This window comes from Equus caballus, chromosome 1 (genome assembly GCF_041296265.1).
Source record: "Equus caballus isolate H_3958 breed thoroughbred chromosome 1, TB-T2T, whole genome shotgun sequence".
Classification (NCBI taxonomy): domain Eukaryota; kingdom Metazoa; phylum Chordata; class Mammalia; order Perissodactyla; family Equidae; genus Equus; species Equus caballus.
The window spans coordinates 115,613,992-115,629,393 of NC_091684.1; the positions used below are offsets into that span (position 1 = coordinate 115,613,992).

The window sequence follows — 15,402 nt, forward strand, 5'->3', positions numbered from 1 at the left end:
GGCTTCCACTCTTCTCCCTACAAAACACAGCCCCGAGACCAGCTTCTGGGCTTACAAGGCCATGTGTGGGCAGCCTCTGTCCTCTCCTCCTTCAGCCACCGGCCTCTGGGAACCCCACTGCAGAAGCCGTTGCTCCTCTCTGCCCAAGTGGGGCACTTGTGGGTCCTCTGGGGATGCCAGAACTCAGAGGCTCTGTTCTCTGTGCAGCATCCCAGCCCCTACTCTGCACAGGACTTTTAAGAACACAATTATGTTATGAAGTGTTATCTGATGCACTTGAACTTCACAGGAAAATATCAGGGCAAACTACATCAAGTTTTGCAAATACTGCTGGCATGAGAGAGGGAAAAATCAATTCTTTTTATGACTGTTTTCCTTTTTCACTAATTGGCCAAAAAGGAAACTAAAATGAGTCCACTTTTTGAAATTTTTCAGTGGTGATGTAGATTGCTTGCCATTCATGGCTTCATTGCTTTCTTTTCTTTGCCTGACTTGACCCTGATCACGCCTTTAGCTCACTTTATAATAATGCATTTCTGCTTACAACTTTCTAATGTGTTTTGGTTTTGTGTGTGTGTTTTTTTCCAAAAAGGATCCTCCCTAGAGCTTTCTCACAGCTACTCTGCACCTGATTGAGATAATTTCTCTTAAGATCAATTGTCTCTTCATCTCATGCCCAGAGCATTTTGCTCCCGGAGCCAGCATCCAGTTCTGCGTGGCCTAAGAGTGAGTCATTTCCAAATGGGTCTCTCCACTAAACAGGGAGATCCTTGAGGCAGAAGCTTTCTCCTAGTCCTGTCTGGATTCTCAGAGCCAGAGAACAAGTTCTGACACACAGAAAGGGCTCAAAAGCAGCCAAACGAATCAATGATCAAACGAAAGAGCTCTTGAATTCCTTGTTTGAAATTGACAATGTATTGGAAGCTATTTTGCTCAAAACGGCAGCAACAACAAAATTCACATTTTTAATTAGAAGAAGAGGGGTGAGATTTTTTTCACCTGAACCCAGAGGCACAACCAGGAGCACTAGTCTCTGCTCTCCAGGTGGCTCGGGATGGGCCACACCAACTCTGTAGGACTTGGACAAGTGCTGAACCCTAACCAGAATCACCGAATTTCGTTCCTGAATGCCAGCTGATGGAAGTGGGAATAATAGAGCCTTGGGAATTAAGCAGATACAAGTTCAAATCCCATGTCTCCTGCTTACCAGAAGTGTGGCCCAGGACGAGTTACGAGACTTCTCAGTGCCACGGCTTCTGCGTCTGCAAAATCAATAACGCAGAACGTACCTTTTGAGAATTTTCTGAGAGTTGGATGTAATGTCACACTTGTCTGCATAAATGGCTGTTTCTATCCCAGGAGAAGGCACCTGGGGTGAGTTTTGAAGGCTGAGTATGAGGACATCATGCCAAACAAGATGGAGTGGGCGTTCCTTCTGCAGCCCTCAGCAAGGGCCTCCAGAGTGTTCCCTTCTGCTCTAGTGGTGGGCAGCAGGCGAGGACATGGGCCTGTCCACACTGTGCCAGGTCCCAGAGGATGCTCAGTGAACACATGATCGGTAAATGGCCCTCCTCCTGCTCACAATCCAGAGGGGAAGACAGACAGTGAGGGGGTGTGATACAGCGCTGGGAGGGGACTAGGGAGGACAGTCCGTCACTGCACTTTTGAGGTTCACTAGAGCCACTGTGTGACTCATTTTCCAACCCGTCAGATGCATTCTTATCCTATAGCTGAGGCCAGCACTGCCATCACAACTACAAATTTGAAACCGACCCATTGATTTCATCATCATGGTCAAAACTAATCATTGAACTAAATCTGTGTAAGTATCGAGATCATTAAACCACCCATAGTTTTTGCCCAGTAACTTCTCTTGTGGAACGTACCTAGAGGAAATAATGAGGGATTCACTCAGAGATATGCGTATAGCAATGGTTTGCACCCCAGCATTATTTATAAAGTCAGCCTGCACCTGGAAACAGGAATAAATGTGTGAATTAGGAATTTTAAAATATTCATGTACACCTCCACAGGAAGGGACACTATGCAGGCGTCAAAAACTTATTTATAATAACAGCATATAAAGTATTATGACAAAGCATACTGCAAACCGGTATATGGAATATGGTCCCAAACTTGTAAATATATATGTACATGCATTTTCAGAGCAGAAATGACAACTAAATGGTATCGGTAGTTTCCCTCAGAGGCAGTAGAGTTGGTGGCTGAAAATACAGCTTAACCAGAGCCGGACAGCTGGGGTTGAGTCCTGACTGCATTACTTCTGAATGTGGGATGCTGGAGAAGTCACTGAACGTCCCTGTGCCTCAGCTTCCTCATATTAAGCCAGTGGTTGCTAGGCGTTTCTACTTCATGGATGGTTTAACTCATGTACCAGTAAAACAATGGTTCCAGACAGAGCACAGCATCCAGTTAGCACCTGTAAATGTTGTCTATCATTAGGAATTATTATTAGTGGTGGGATTACTGGTGATTTCAATTCTCTCTTTCATCCTTCTTTATATTTCCTACATGAAACTGTATGGCTCTTATAATCATGGAAATGAAATAATTTTTTAATCCATTTCAGTCACTGACATGAATTCAATGAAGAGATTAGTGAGAACTACTTTGCAAGAATTGACACAACATCTGCTATTCACAGAACTAAATCAAATAAAATACAGTCAACTCCCGATTCTACACAAGGCACGTTCATTTATCTGCGGCTGATCTTGCTTTCCCGTTTTTACTGGCCTCATTAAGCATTGGATATAACATCATATGTTACAGCTCTCTCTAGCATCTGTTTGCTTTCTCTCCCACAGCCAACAGCTCAGCAAGAGCCTTGTAAACCAATTCTCTTAATGATTTATCCAGTCGGAGAAGGCATGAACCAGTGATATGGGGAACGTGGAGGTGAGGCCAGCAGCTCGACTTCAGAGAGTGGACACTGCGGCTCCAGTTGGTGTGGTTAGGACTGAAGGCTGAGTGTGCCCTGTGTCTCTGGGTTGGGCCCCTCAATCCCCTCTGTGAGACCATCCGGGCCCAGACCCACATAGGATGGTGCCCGGGGAGGGGGGGGGGGTCTTTAATTTAGTGCTGTATGAAGACAAAAGATTTATGGGGAATCATGGACTCCATAATCTGTGATGAAGGTCCACACTATTATAACACATGAATTTCTATAACACATGTAATAAAATGTGCAATCTCCAGTGAGTTTCAGGTGTCAGCCGCCCATCCCTCTCCATCAAATACACAGATCCCCTGCTCTTGGCACAGAACTGGAGGGGTGATGTTGCTCTCATTTCAGATCCCAAGCTACTGGATTTCCAGTCTTTGCATCATCCAAGGTCAACATTCCCCTCAAGAAGGGTTTTCTGGAAGCTTTGCTCATCTCCCTTCTCAGGTGTTTGCTCCTGAGCATGGTTCCATGATGCTGTGCTTCTCTGTCCATCTCTCTGACGTAAGAGGCTGCTGGCCCTGCATGTTGGCCAGCTGGGTCCTCTCGGGCCCACCATTGTTGTTCTTGGTGCTACGGGGATGGGGGAGGCCATTCAACGCTCTGAGTCTTGGACACACCACACTCTCATTGGAGCCGCTGTGGCCTTCCCTGTACACCCCGCTCTGGCTGCAGCAACCCAGCTGGGGTAACGACCCCCCACCATGATGCTGGGCTGCAGCACCTCCTCTTGGCAAGCCACAGAGAGCAGGAAAGAGTCCTAAGAAGGTGCAAGGGCTCAGGAGACAGATAAAACTCACTGGAAATTTGATTCTTGCATCTGATACTTCGTTCTTCACACTAAACTGATTGTCTGAACAAGGAGAAATTATTCAAGCTCGGTTTTCTCAACCAAAAGTGGTAATGACACCATTACCTTTGATACTGCTTGAAATAATGCATGTGGAAGCCCAGTGTCTGGCCCATCATAGACACTCCAGAGAAATGTATTTTTCTTGCCATCTCTCCTCTAGTCAGCTTTTCATCATGATGTTTCATTTGAAAGTGTGTTTGTTTTTAATTATTTGAATGCAAGTGACAGATAAACTACCAGTGGCTTACACAAATAGGGGCTTACTTTTCCCCTATAATAAAAAGTCTGGAGGCAAGTTGCTGCTGGGGTTGACTTATCCTGTTTGAGCCAGGGACTCTTCTTTTCTCTTAGCCTTACCCTCATGGTTGCAAAATAGCTGCATGAGTTCCAGGCATCACATCTACATCCAAGAAAAGAAGAAGAAGGCAGCAGGTGGTGGTCTTCCACATCTGTCTCTTTTAATGGAAAAGAAAAAAGCTTTCCCAGAAACACCATAGTTGACTCTTCTTTACATTATATTGACTAGCTCTGGGTCACATGACCATCCACTGCATTAAAAGACAGCAGAAAATCACATACTTATTTCATTTCTTCAGTCTCTGTGCTACACGGGGTCAATGGCTGGGACTGGCCCCTCAGGCCAGGCAAACTTCCCAGAGAACTGGACATTTTCAGATTAGAACTAATCGCTCAATGTTAAGTAAAATAAAAGTAAACACCTAGATAATAAACATTTCAAAACCAAACATATATGGTTTACCAGCCACCACGTGGGGTTCTGTCCTTCCTTGGTGGACAGCAGTTCTCCAGCCTGGCTGCACATTAGAATCACCCAGGGAGCTTGTAAAATGCATCAACGCCTGGATCTCTTCTCAGACTAAGGAAACCTGACAGTGGGGCCTCATGATGGCAACTCACAGCAAAAGCTCAGGACCACTAGGTTAGGACCCACAGAGAGTACCCGGGGGAGCCACGAGAGGGCCCTGAGGAATCCTCCTCCGTCAGGGAGACCGCAGCAGACACTGAGCCAGGGCTCTGGGCTTCCCATTTACGGAGGGAGACCGCAGCAGACACTGAGCCAGGGCTCTGGGCTTCCCATTTACGGAGGGACAGCACCGGAGGCATGAAAGGCATTCTAACCTACAAGGATGCACCCATCCCCCAGAGCCGCTCAGAAGTCTTACTGAATCCTGGCCACGCGGAATACACTGAACTGCCGTTTTGTACTTTGTTGGTAAACTAAGTCCCGAAAGGTTCAGAAACCTGCCCCTGATGGGCTGGAACATCAGCAGGGGCTCCAAATGGCAGGTGTCCTCTCCTTGGTGCCTCTCCCCTCTGTCACACAGAGTGCAGCCCGTCCCCTTATGCCGGAGCAGGGCCCAGAGCCCTGGGCAGCCTGCCTTCCGGTGCCTGCTGCTCCTGCCGCTGAGTGCCCACCAGCTGCAGCCCCAGGCAGCCGCAGCAGGGCCCCTGGTGGCTTTCTTGCACAAAGTGCCTTCATTTACATCATTCTCATCTCCCTTCAGAGGCAGCCAGTTCGCTAACGCTGCCAAGAAGCTCTTCCCCCAGTTGCTAGCTGTATTTTTAGCGAACAGAGAGAAACTGGGTGGTAATAAGCCTGCACAGCACACAGCACTAATTCTGATACACAGGCAGCTCCAACCACTTGCGGCTCCTGCGAAAACCACAAAGCCAGCAGGAGAAGATCTAATTACCACGTGAATTAGTTAAAAAAAAAAAAAAAAAAAACAGATGTGAGGTTTAAAGAAATGTCTGCGACTGCCTAGTAAATGGCCACAATAGATAGAGACATTGCAAAGACATGCTGGGGACAAAGGCTGGCTCAGGCAGTCCCAACCCAAAGAGTGCTGTCAACAGAGGTTCGCATCCCCAATTCCTGCCCCCACCCCACCCCAGTTCCATTGAGGGACAGAGCTGGGAACTAGTCTACAGGCGGCCGTGATAGTCTGGTACGTGCGAACTGCAATTACCGACAGCAAGCACCACCCACAGACTCTGCGGGAACACGTTCATGGTTAATCAATTCGATTGATCACTGTTTATTAAGTAAAAACCTGCTTTCTAAACAGTTCCTCCCTAAATGGTGTTTTTGCAGGCTGCTAGAAAACAGGAGACTAATTAGGGCTTTTAATTGAAATCCAAGGAGGAGGATGCAAGCGTGTACATTAGTAAAAGCATGAGGAGGGGGTTGCAGACATGACAAGTACCCCCATCCCTCCGGAACAGCAAGGCCAGGGCTGGCACGCTCCCAGCAAGACCTCCCAAAGCCCCTCTTCATTTCTCAGATCCAGAAGCCACTGTGACCAGGTCAGGTGAGGACAGCAGGAAGGCAGCTCCATGATAATATAGATTATGGAATGACTGAGTCATATCAGTGCTGTTCAATCGATCGGCTCCATTCAGCACCTTGCGAACCGACACGGGAAATCGATGGTTGGCCGACGGGTTAGGTGCCGAGATAAGTGACCATAGAGGATTTTTGTTATCTCCTTTCAGAGAATAATGATCTCAACCCCCTTGAGTGCTCTAAATCTAGGCAAAATACACACTGCAAATCCAATCCAGGCCTGCGTACAACACAGAGGGTCAGAGGGATTATGCCACTGGTGCATCCACAGAGGGAGGGTCTGGCATGGCCATGGTTGAGGTCTTTCTAAGCGTGGCCATCGCAGGATGTGAGGATGCAGACTAGGGGCAGCACATCGGCTCCACTTCATCCACATCAACTTTCCCTCTGTGCACGTGCTGGGGGCTTAGCAGAGCAGCAAGGAAACCGCCCCCTCACCAGCTGCGACTGCCAATGTCAAGACACCTCTGACATGTAAAGGACCTGAGCCTGCCCTCCAGGGAAGAAAGCCTTGCATGTCCTGTGCGTTACCTGCCTCTCCTGCAAAATCCTCATTGACACCTCACGGAGCTACGCTAGAGTGACAAGCTTCCACGATTCCCGTTATTTCTCATAAAGTCTGTTATCCAGGTCTCTGATGGTTGCCCAGCTCAGGAACTCCTCTCTCTCTGACTGAGGAGACTGCAAAGGTCCCTGCTAAGTCACAGACAGAACAACAATGAAGAGGAGCCATTAATAAAAGGAAACGCAAGTTTTTGCCTGCAATTATATATGAAACTTCTGCATGGACGAATATCCGAAGTCTCAGGAATCCAAATCAGAAATAATGCTAATTACTCTGAAAAGGTACAAACCAAAGGAAATTGAAATTTTCTAAGGATGCTGACATAAGGATTTTAATTTCTGATTCATAAGCCATTTTGAGGTTCAGACCCCAAAGTTCAACCACATCACATGCAAATACCACTAGTCCATATGCTGGATACAAAGCTAGTCTTAGGTATGTCCAAAAACAGGAAAGAGAAGCTCTGAAAATTCTGGACAATAGTTTCCACACAGTTTGGTCTTTCTGTGGTCTTCGCTCGCCTATCTGCAGGGCTGTATTAAATCTGTCTCTACCTCAGTCTCATAAAAAATATAAACCAAGTTATCACCATTCGATAGCAAAGTGACAGATGCTTTTCTCCTTCTGGAACGTGAACATCAAAAAATCTAGAGGATGGGAAGACGAAGTTTCTCGGGTACAGGGCCTGAAATGCGACTGCTTAGCTGGGAAATAGAGCTGAAACATAGCACCCACGTTCTGCAGGAAAGACGGAAAGTTTTAATAGGAGTGGGGCTGCATCAAAGCAACTCATAATTAAGTACAAATTTGGCTCATGGCTCAGCAATTTATACAGATTAGCTGCGCTGACCTTCCGGGCCCCAGGGTGCTTCCTTTCACATATGTGGTCGCAGAGTGACCTCTAGTGTCAAAAGAGGAGGAATTTATTTCAAAGATAACACAAAAAATTAAAGGACGTATTCATAATGTAATAAGATATAGACGCGATCTCTTTGTTCTATACTTGTCACCTTTAGAGAATGTTCTAAACCTCCCATCATGGAAATTTCCAAAGTGTTTGCATAGTTCAGAAAAGATCTTTGATTTTTTTTCTTTTCATTATGTGTTGCGGTTGTGTGAAATTTTATTTTTAAAAATATGTGTGCCTTGTGATACCCTCTGGCCTATAGACAATTAAAAGCCTTATTATTCCTTCTTAAGGAGAATGGACACAGCTTTCACCCCAAACTGAACCTGACATTTGGGGATTGTTTTCAAAAATCTTTCTCCTGGCTCATTGAAAGTAAACGCAGGGAGTGGCACGGTGGACAGGGCTGGGTCCACGGTGGTGACTCACCTCTGGCATGTCAGGCTCGGTTTCCATGGGACCAGGAGCGGCAGGAGCAGGACACGGTGTGTGCCCTAAACCTGTTCTGCTGGCCAGGGTTGGCTACAGAATTGCAGGGCCCAGCGCAAAAGGCAAATGCGGGCCCCATCTTCAAATAGCGGGGCACTAAAATATATAGACCTTTTCTTTCTTCTGTGCGCTCTCTCTTGACTCGGTGTGGTGTTCTTATTTGCTACTTAATAATACATTCCAAGTAAATAAAAATTAAAATCAAATTTTTTTAAATTTTACCATTCACCTTTACAGCATGCAAGGCCAGCTTAAAATGCAAACGTAAGAGCATTCAGCTCAAATGTGGAATAGCCCAAATTACAGACCTCGTGTTTCCTAGCTTATCTGTGCCTTGTTTTCATCCCAGTGCAGGGGACAGAACCCTGTGGAGCCACAGTCACGGAATCGCCCCGACCCCTCTGGCATCGTAAGCGGACCTTTACTGGACATGCTGCACAAACAGAACTCTTCTCATTTCTCTTCTTGATCTGCAGGCATGCCGCCAACCCCCTTGGCCTTTGAGGAGTTAGGGAGGACCAAAAGAACAGCTGATTTCCTTCTAGCTCATAACTCTCAGCACAAGTGGTTGGCTCATACAGGGAAATAAGGGTAAGAAAGGGTATTTTAGGGTTCCTTGGGGGCTGGTCTTTCCTAGGACACTGTCACCTTCTTTCTGTGTTCAAAGCAAGTTCTGGTTCAAACGGAAAGCATGGCTGCTCAGAGCTGCAGTGCCCGCTCACTCAGTCACACGTAACACGCTTACCTTGCACTCACTTTGAGTCCTGCCGGACTCATCGTAGGTTCATCAGAATTCTGGGCTCGTGGGGCATGACAAACACTACATGTGAATGACGTACACGGCCTGTATCTCTTCTGCTCACAGGATGCTCCATCGTCCCATCGGACCTCACTAACAGAACACAAACATGAAGACAAAATTACCAAATATTTCAAGATGGCAACAGCAGAGCATGAAACCAAGCTGGGGCCCTTCTGAGCGTGGGTCCCTGTGTGACTGCACAGGTCACACGCCCATAAAGCCAGCCCTGCTAGGGCCGTGTGAGAGGGTAGGGGAGCCGGCCTCACGGCTGCCATGGCTGCAGGGGACCCTGTGTGCCTCTGCAAATGGAAGCAGAGTAGGAAGTCCCAGTGGGCAGGGCAGCAGGAGGCTTCAAGGAGGCCACCTGGTCTGGGAGGAATGAAAACACGACTGATGCTGTTTTTCACAGGGTGACCCCACCTACAAAAGTAAAAGCTAAAAATGCCTTTCACAACGGGTCCTCCCAGCATCTAGGAGGCAGGGCCAGGCGACGCAAAGGCGATCAGTCGCAGTGACAGGTGAGGAGCCCGAGACTCAGAGAGATGAAGAGATGATCGTAACGGCCCCCCAGCCCGGGGTGGGAGGGGCTGTTCCCACCAACCTCCACACCCCTGGCTTGTTGCGCTGCAGCTGCTCGGCTCCCTTGCTGCGCCTCACCCTGGGCTTACTCCTACCACAGGCCTAGGCTGTTCCCTCTCTTGCAATGCTCTTCCCTCAGATATTACATAGCTCAGTCATCACCTCCTTTAAACCTGGCACAAATGCCACCCTCTCAATGAGACACGCCCTCAGCAAACCATTTAAAATTGGGGGCTTCATCCCACCCAACACGTTCCATCTTCCCCTTTTGTATTTCCGGAATAGCACTTATCACCACCTAACCAATCAACCATGTGATTTCCTTGCCACGTGCATCACCTATTGTTTGCTTCCCCACTGGAATGTAGGCACCACCTTTGTCCATTAAGTCACTGCTGGATCCCAAGTGCCTAGAACAGAGTAGGCGCTCAGTAGTTGTTTGCTGAATGAATGAGTGAATGAATGAAATGCACATTACAGATCACTGCCAGTGCTGACTAGAGGAACCACACACATCTCCTAACTCACGGTCCCAGCCCAACCCTGCTTATGGGCCTGTCAAACATCCCCAACCGGAATGGAAAAGCTGGGAATTCCCAGGTGCAGCCTCTGGGAATAACGACGGTGCCTTCCAGAGACATTTTGCTCCACCACATCCTTGTCCGCAGGGGAAATAACATTGACTCTGCCAAGCCGTTCTCCACCGCACCAAAGCTGGCAGCAGTGAGAAGAGGCCTTGGCTAGCAGAAAGAGCTGGAGCACCCTGCTGCTGACTGCCGACTGCCTGCCTCTCTGAGCTTCCCTTTTTCTCGACTGTAAAGTGGACACTCGATCCCAAAGGGAGGGGAGCAGATGGAGAGCCTGGCATGCAATCCTGTGTGTGATGCCATCTCTCCTGCTCCATGCATGTGGACACCCCCGCTCCCGAACTAGTCAGGAGCTCGGTGGGTGATTAAAGGGACGCCCTGCCCCATAACCAGGCCAGCCTGGACCACACGCTCTCAGGTTCTCGCATCCAGCAGAAGTCAGAAGCATGTGGCCCAGAACGCGTGCTGTACACAGTACTATTTTGCTTTTAATTGATCAACTATATCTTCTAAATGAAAGATCTTTTGGAAAAATGCAACTCTCTGGAGTCCCTTGGAAAATCAACCTCTCTGGTGAACCCTGCCTATGATCCTGTCCACTGGGCAATGGCAGAAACAGGGCGGAGGCCGCCCTTCAATGCGGGCACACGCTCAGCTTCACTCCTCCCCCTCCTGGGTCCACTTCACTCCCAGCCCTGGGTGGCTCCTGTGGACACTCACATTTGCCCCCCATGCCACATGCCTCTCCAGCCCAGCGCTTGTCCAGTTCAACTGGAATCCCCCTGCACACTCCCTCCAGGGGGAACCCACTCCTCTGGGTGGCCTTGTCTGATAGCAAATGGTTACAGTGGCCCCTACTCCCCTCAACCCACCTGCACCCCGTTCCACCTCTGCTACAAAGTCAGAGAGAAAATGCTGGTCCCAGAGTGACCCAAGAAACTAACAACGTTGCAGTTGATTCCAAATGAAGGGAAGGGACAAAGAGCGTATTTGTCTGGTAACTGGCCCTGGGTGATTAGGGAGGGAGATAGAGGCCCAGAGTGTGAGAGCCCCATAAGGGAGACGGGGATATGGGGCTCTCGATTGGTTGGTTTGCATATGAAAGGAGCACTCACAAGTGAGTCCTCCGCTATCTCAAGAACTGGCTAGTCTTGGGAGAGTCAGGCTCCCCAGGGTCAGGAAGTGCCCAGATGTCAAAACAGCAGATAGAAAGACATGCTTAATAGGCTTTCATGGTGCCCGGGCATTCCCCATCGCTGGCTCCCACGACAGGCCGTGCGCTTCTGAGGCGTGAAGAGCTCTTACACCCACTGCGGGTGAGGTCCCTTCCTCAAGATCCTTCTCTGCCTCTGTTTCCCCTATGCTGCCTCCAAGGGGCCCTGAGTCCTGCTCGCCCACCAGACTCTGCCCCTGCGTTGACGGCACCTCCTCAGCATCCCAGCAGCTCGGCACTGCCTCCCTCCTGCTGTATTCCCACGGGGTCCCTGGGCCTTCCTGCTGGGCCCACTGATACTGCTCTCCCTCGGCTCTCTCAGTGGAGTTTCCACCTGAGAAACCCCTTTAAAAACGTCTCCAGAGTGACACTTCTCACTCTCCACCAAGCAACCCCTGATGCTCCCAGTAAAAGTAGGGAAGATGCAGTTTTATCGAAATATCTTTGCAGGAAATTTACCTCCTCCTCACCAGCTTTCCATTGTCTGTTTCACAGCTTCATGCTACTCCCTCCTGTTCACCATGTGCCTCCCTCCTTCCTGGGGGGACTTCCTGTCTAGGCTGTTCCCATCCCACTGCACCTCATCCAACCTCACTCCCCACATACACAGAGCTGTGTGTGTGTGTGCGTGTGTGCTGCAGGAAGGGTTTCAGAAGGAAACTTCTGTTCAAACAGCTTATTCCCAGCTGTCTCTGCCACTGGCACCCTCCCTTTTTTAAAATGGTTCTACTATGGGGATGAGACTTTTCAGCCAGACTTTCCATGGAAGCAGCAGGAGATGGGTCCCCAGGGCTGGTTTCCAGCATCATCCTCCTTGAGTGTCTAGAGGGAAATGCGAGCACTTCTGTGGGTGACGGCTCTACTGCTTTTCCTGGACACGTCCTGATTTCAAACACACTGACTCAGATTCCACATAAGCGCTCTGAGACCCCAAAGACCATATGCCCAAACTACGGGCTCAAGAAATATCGTCACTTCAGACTTGAGTGGATCATTTGTCTCTCCGTTTCTCCCAGGAAGAGTGAGGTTGCAAGGACAAAGTGCAGTAACAAAGACGTGTGCACTATGGAAAAGTTTAAAATGCTACAAAAGTATGAGACATCAGCCAGCTCTCCGCTCCGGTTAGAAAAAACGGGGAGTAATCCATCTCTAGCCCGTAAGTTAAAAATGCTGGCTAGGGCACCACCATTATTCTGTGAATGTATTCACACAAGCATTATTTTTGGGGTCTTGCTAACCACAATAACTAAAAACCCGCCCCCCCAAAAGAATAGAAAGGGACAAAAAATGCCCCCAGTCAGTTCCATTTAATATAAACATCTTGGTAAGTGTCCATCAGTTCTATACCTACAGCAGAATTGTATCAAATGATCCTTGCCATCTTGTCTCCTGCTGTTCCCCTCAGCGTTAGATTCTGAACATTTCCCCAGGTACATAGGGACCTTTCCTTCACGGGTATTCACAGTTACCCTGGTTTACCTTGATTTTCTTAATCCCCTTCAGCTGTACATTTCAGTTGTTTCCTCTTAGTTTTTTCCTCTCCCTCTTCATAACAGTATTGCAGCTCTACCCTGAACATCCTTGAAAATCCTTATTTGGCAATCTCTGATTAACTCCTTAATAGCAGATTCCTAGACATAGAATTGCTGGAACAAAAGGCATCAAAAATTTTGAAATGCCTTATTTTTTATTGTTGAGGAGGCCATCTTAGTAACACACACCTGCTCTTAAAATACGGGTAATAAACACAGGACATACGTGGACTCTGACAAGTGGACTCGAACAACCGTGTGGACCCTCCTTTCTGACTCTGAAGTGCCCAGCCAAGTTCCTCTGGTAAACAGAGAACTTGGAGCTGAATCATCACTGAAATTGCTTCCTGCACAGAATTTCACCACTGACTTGGAAACTTTAAAACCCAAACTGCAGGAGCGAGTGTCGGCCAAAACCGTGTGAGGAGTCTCTGTTGTGTCTGATGGATGCTAAAATTGTCTCCTGGTGCCAGAGTGTAGTTGCTAATCTGGACTTGGTTTTGGAAAGGAATCAAAGCATTTATAAGTAAGTAAAGAATAAAAATCCAAGTCCCAATGTACAGGGAAGTCCCCTGACTCCTAAAGAGCCCACCGGTCACCTAGGAACCCCAAAAGAGGCCCCCGAAGACCCATTGCCCACAGTGTTGCTTGTAACCCATTTTATCCCAAAATGCATTTGAGAGATGGGTGGTCACTTGGCTTCCACTTGAGTCATCAGTGCCTGTGGTGCTGAGAGGTGGAGGGGCTCACAAAACAATAAAAGAACAATAGGCACGAGAGAACGATGATCCTCTTCCTTACCACTCCAAGGGAAGGGATGGCAGTGGGAACGCAGAGCATCCTTGGCCTTGAACTTGGGTCACAAATTAGAACGGGGATTCGCTTAGAAGAGAAAGACAAATCTGAAGCCAAGAGCCACGCATGCCTGGATGGGGAACACTGAGGACTCCTTGGCTGGCACGTGGGTCTGCTCCCTCCTCCACGAAACAAAGCTGGTGCCCCTCCCACCTCCCTACTCATGTGTGGCAAGGAAACACTAAGAATGGGACCACGCCGCCCTGGACGGTGAGCTGGAGAGGGTGTGGCAGGACACCTCTGAGCTGTGGCAGCGAGGAAGACACTTCCTGTGCCCAGGGAACAGCCTGACGTCGTCACTTCTGCCCAGTGAGAAATCCTTCTTCAGCTTAGACCTAATCCAGCCAAAAAGACACTGAAAATAGCCTTCCCATAATCCAGGACGGTGCAAACAGGTAGCCACAGGGTGCTCACCCCAATATTGTCCGTAATAGCAAAAATTTTGGAACAACCTATGTTGTCCAATAGAAGTCAGGCATATACAGACCTTACGTACAATGATGTACTAACTTATCATTTTAAAAAAATGAGAGAGAAAAAAAGATATTGGTACTGAAACAGTAATTCCCAAAAATACAAAGCCTTAAGAAATTTAAAATAATCCAAAAATATTGAAAAATAAGCGAATGATCTGAAAACGTGCTTACGATGCCATGTCAAGTGTAAAAGGCAGATTATCAGATGGCAGAATCAGCATGTTGTGTGGACCAAAATGCTGATGTTTCTATTTCTGCTGCCAGACCATAGAAGAGCCTGCTCTCCTGCTAGCTCATGTGTATTTTTTAATTAAGTATCCTACTTTTATTTATGTCTATGTTATTTTATAGTTTACAATTGTGTGATTTTATGATTCCTTTCATGAGTAAAGGAATCGTGGCTGGCTCTGTTTCTCTGCTTTGCCTTCCCCCTGCCTCTATCCCAGCGCAGCAGACAACTCCAGGAGCCAAAACGCTGACCTGGCAGACAAGGGGTCAGGCACGGAGCTGAAGTGCCGGGCGGGTTATTAATAAGTAATTAGGGGCCGGCACTGGTCAGAGCGCTTTGGAAGAAAGTCATGCCTCCTTGTAAGTCTCACAAAAAGACGCCAGACTTGGGACTTTGGGCGAGTTTAAGCACAGACTTACTCAAGAACCAATCCAGCCCGTGGGCGCCTGCCTCAGCCCAGAACAGCCCGAAACCCAAGGAGGGGAACGCACAGACCCGGGCAGGATGAGCCCCGCCCCTTGGGAAGGATGTCAGCAGCGGCTCAGGGAGTAGGGGCCAACGCTTCCATCAGGATCCGATCGCACAGTGCGCGCGGCCTGCGGTACCTGGGCACCAAATGTGTTGGATGGTTGCAAGCGGATCAGCAGACCCGCCTGATTTTGGCAGACGCGGGTTTGAAGCCAGAATAAGTAAAGCAGTCCGGAAGGCCCCCTTAGGATCTGTTGCTTCAGCAAAAATTTTTTCTCTTCAGGCACACTATGCTTTCCGAAACCATTTTTGTTAAATAAAGCGCAGGTTCTACGCAAGGGCAGTGCTCATTTAACCTGATTTTCTATTTCCGGAAAGGCATAGATTTGGCCATTGTGTTCATTTGAACGGCAGTGTGGGACGAGAGGGGCTCCAGAGACCAGTCCAGCCTGGGACCGACCCTTAACGGCAGGGGGCCACAGGAGCGCTGTGACGCTGCAGCGGCTGCTGGCTG

The 15,402-nt window shown here is 48.4% G+C and overlaps 1 protein-coding gene across 1 annotated transcript in view; it reads right to left on the reverse strand.

Moving 5' to 3' along the window:
* Positions 1–8,924: 8,924 nt before the first annotated feature.
* FAM169B (Protein) overlaps positions 8,925–15,402 on the reverse strand; it is a 210,696-nt gene continuing 204,218 nt past the window's right edge. The window contains exon 9 of the transcript XR_011439024.1: positions 8,925–9,039. The gene's annotated coding sequence lies outside the window, so the exon portion shown is untranslated. The remainder of the gene's footprint in view (positions 9,040–15,402) is intronic.